Here is a 4212-nt window from a genome sequence, read left to right as displayed (position 1 = left end):
TGCCTTTGCGAGTAATCATGACTTGCATTAGCTTTTTGTGAAGATAATATTGATGGCTATATATAATGATGAAGCATCTACATAATAATTTGGAATACAAGCTTAAGCAAATACTGGCAGAACATAAAACTGCCTTGAAGGGTTGTACAATAACTTGATTGAAAACTTAAGCTTTGCCTGTTGTGTAAACTTTAGAGTTAATCTGGAGTTTAAATTTTCCAATTTTCCTGTATTAGAAGTCCTATTTGACTATTGGAAACTTAACAAGGAGAATGTAGCCAGCTATTGTCAGCATATGCTTACCTTTTTTCCCCTTCTTCTTTGGTCTGCTCCACTGCTCCTGGTCCATCACATACAAAATGGATCCACTCTTGGACCAGACCAGTTACCTTAGAACCGAATATCCTATCAATAGGCAGGTCATTTGTGAACCAATATGCTGAAGAAGGTGCATGGTTACATTAGTCAGTAAAATTAAATTAATGTAAACAGACATGCAGCATATATCGTGGGATTATTGCAATGAACAGTTTAATTGATGACTTTATGTAGATTATTAGGCAGGCTCCACCGGATTAGAAGTGACATAACCATTTTACCGTGTTGAATAACTGAACAGTGATAACCTTAGCTAATTGTAGTGTGCAACTACAGAAACTACTAATTGAGGGTTAATTATATACATGACATGTGGATATAATCTGTCGCCTGAACTCCCTCAAACTATAGTATATAACACCTGACATTAACATGTAAACATTTTGTCTATAATCATTTCCATAACTTCAGAATTATTGGTGTACATAATCATGTATTCATTGTGGTTTACGAATAGTGGCAGTAATGCATTATGCAATTAAGTGAATAATAATTGGTGTTGATTAAACTTTTTATGTAGCTACATTTTTCATTAATATGCATGCAAATCAGTTGGTGATCAGTTTACTTCCTGTGTGGATATACAACTTTTTGTCATGCCATTATGGCACCAAGCCAATTGCAATTGTTATAATACAATTTTGATATGATAGCATCCTTGTACAGTTTCCTTTTCAGCCAATGTTTGAGCAATTGTGTCCTTCAAAATCACGAGAAATGATAGCTGATGTTACTCACATAATCTCTCACAAAGTTACATGGTAAGCATGTGATCCTCCAATCCTGTATTGGAGCAATCATGTTTTGATGACAAATACTCACTGGAATAAGTTCATTACTAATATGTGACCTGATCTTGGAAAACCTACCTTTTTGGCACATTGGTCAATTTTCTGTTTTATAGCTTAAATAAGGTACTGGGTGCTTATCTTTCTTGTGTCAAAATTTCAACTTAATATCTTTAAGCATTCCTGAGATATGGCCAATTTTCTCTCCTGTACATTACAAACTAACTTTTATGGTAATGTATTGAGTTCTGTGAGTGATTAAGGGTGACAAATGGTGACAAACCACTTTGTTTACCAATAATTCCGTTTTTACTATCTAGAATACTTTAAAAGACATTTCTGATAGTTTAATGAAGTATTCTTGGTACATTTATGCAATTAAATGCCATGTATTACAGGCCCGTAGCCAGGGGGGGTTCGGGGGGTTCGGAAGAACCGCCCTCTTGGGAAAAAGGTCCACAATTTTAGCAAAAAGGTCCACAATTTTAGTATACAAGTCCAAATTTTCTGTAGCATAAGTCCATTAGCTCCAGTTTAATAAACACCACTAATAAGAAGCTAAATTAAGTGCTCCGAGTAGCTGACTCATTCAGTGCTTGTAATGCAATGCAAGATCGAGATACTCTAATAGAGCAGTCAATCACCCTAATAGAACAGTCACAATTACATTTTCTTATAAAATCTGTATGTAACTACTTATTTATTTACAAAACCATATTTGTTGTCTAAACTAGAACTTTCATAATATAAAATTTTTGGTGGGCAAGCCCCTCCCATGCAGAGCCCATAAATAGCATCCATGCATGCTTCAATGCGCGATCCAACAGAGTGCTCAATCTTTCCCATTCTTATTCACTGTGACATTCCAATATATTATAGACACAGATGGTATAATCACAGATGGTATAATCACAGATGGTATAATCACAGATGGTATAATTACAGTAGCAGTAGAGATATTTCCCAGATGTCATCCAAATAGCTGGTCTTGAGCTTACCTAAAAATTGTTATTTTTATTGACTGGAATGCCACTAAATTCAACCTTTTAGTGTCTATTTTCAAAATATTTCCTGGGGGGGCATGCCCCCAGACCCCCCTAGTTTCAGCATGCCACACCATAATGTAATCCATATAAAACGGGCCTCAAAAAAGGTCCACTTTTCTTCTAAAAGAACCTACCCAGATAAAAGTCTGGCTACGGCCCTGTATTATTGTCTAAGACTAAGTTTTAGCCATTCCAGCACCTGAACAAATCACCTAATTTGTAAGTTAATTGTTGTCCCACGCATGTGAAATTACTACATGGTCAGATATAATCATCCATATCTCCTAAGAAAAAGAAGCTATGGGTGTGAAACTTCACATCAAGAGGGTTTAATAGTTGCTTTATCCAAATGTGCAAAAAAAATTAATATTGAAAAAAATGTTGAAATTTTCAATTGAGTTTTCCCAAAAAGTTTGCTTGTGCCCAAAAGGTAGGTTTTCCAAGATCCGGTCACATATACATGTAGCCTGCAGGCTGTTTGTCTTTGTGATAACTATTTTGGTATCACACCCGGCTATCTTAAATTATTTCCAACACTACATGCTTATCTTTTGACATCAGTTCTAACATGGAGCATTTCTCTGCCTTGCAAGGGCGTAGGAACCGGCCCCCAAAACTATTTTCAAAAGCATGTTTCTCCCTCCCCCCCACTTTTTGGGCCAAGTAGCCAAAGCTATACACACACACACACACAGAGAAATACATACCTCCATACGAGAAGCCACACAACCATCATGTAAATCATTCTCTGGGGTGTGGCATCACCAGTCCACCACAATTGTACAGTATAAACACAAAAAGCGCCTGTAATTTTATTTCTGTTACGCTTGCACGTGATATCTGTTATTAAAATATTTCCTGGATCCCGTGTAGTGAGAAGTGAAGAGTGCCACATCCGTGGCATGATATGATGTGGAAAGTGCATCTTTTCCATCCACACACACTGTGCTGGTCATGCACTGTTGTACATGCCCCATTTGTAGATTGCCCCATTGGTGGTTGTACTTGGTTGTATGTGCCCTGGGCCTAGTAATAATAATGTTTTCCAGGCACAGTTCAACCTTTCAATCAAGTAGTTGTACAACTCTTTTATATAGCCAGTTTAAGTTCTGCCAGTATTTGCTATAGCTTCCTTGAACATAATTCCAAATTATTATGTAGATTACTACTCTAATGGTAAAGTTAGGAGTTCACCCTGCAATATCATGAACCACAGTAGTGGTCCATAATAGAGATCGCTTATGTTTTTCCAAAATCCTAATAGAACACTCAACTAAACACCACCTTAGAAACCTTTTCCAACCTCAAAAGAAGTCTTAGAAGTTATTTGGAAGAAGTTTAGGTACATTAGCAAAGATGAAGTCAAAAGGACTTGATAAAATACTTTTTAAAGAACTGAAATCTGTCATTTTCAACCATTTTGTTCATCTTATTATTATCATTTCAACTTGGATCAATCTCAGTTTTTCATAATAGATGTTTTACCATGAACTAGGGGTCATCCTTTCAAACTTTATAAACAACAAATACTCAATGATGTCAGGGCAAATGTTTTTAGTCAACGAATGATAAACTGTTGGAACCACCTACCAAAGGAAGTTGTTACAGCACCAACTTTATCATTATTTAAGACAAGATGCGACACTTTTTACCAAACCATTAAATATGGTATCTAAGTTTTATTTTCTGTTATGTATAGAATCTTAGGATCAGGACTATTACAGGCTTAGTGCCTGTTATATTATTCCTGTACTATAATAATAGTTACTGTCTGTAATAATAATAATAATAAAATTTTTTCTTACAGGGCTGGAGCAAAATGTGAGTACTGTTTGCAGATAAAAATACGTAACTTTCCTTCCATATCTCTCTTAACATCCATGACCTATTTTTTAATGCATATTACAATGATAGCACCCATTCTCAAGCAATTTTGCTTCTTGTAGGTTCACTTTTCCATTGCTCTTCTGACTTAGTTTCTGCAAGGGTAACCAATGTGT

The 4212-nt window shown here is 35.8% G+C and overlaps 1 long non-coding RNA gene across 1 annotated transcript; it reads right to left on the bottom strand.

Moving 5' to 3' along the window:
- Window positions 1-868: 868 nt before the first annotated feature.
- Window positions 869-3970, bottom strand: LOC136264769 (uncharacterized). Its single transcript, XR_010705305.1, has 2 exons — window positions 2920-3970; window positions 869-1161 (listed from the first exon to the last, which is right to left on the bottom strand). It is a non-coding gene; the product is annotated as an uncharacterized lncRNA (long non-coding RNA).
- Window positions 3971-4212: the final 242 nt, after the last annotated feature.

This window comes from Dysidea avara, chromosome 1, assembly GCF_963678975.1.
Source record: "Dysidea avara chromosome 1, odDysAvar1.4, whole genome shotgun sequence".
Lineage (NCBI taxonomy): Eukaryota > Metazoa > Porifera > Demospongiae > Dictyoceratida > Dysideidae > Dysidea > Dysidea avara.
This window is presented reverse-complemented; position numbering and strand designations above follow the sequence as displayed.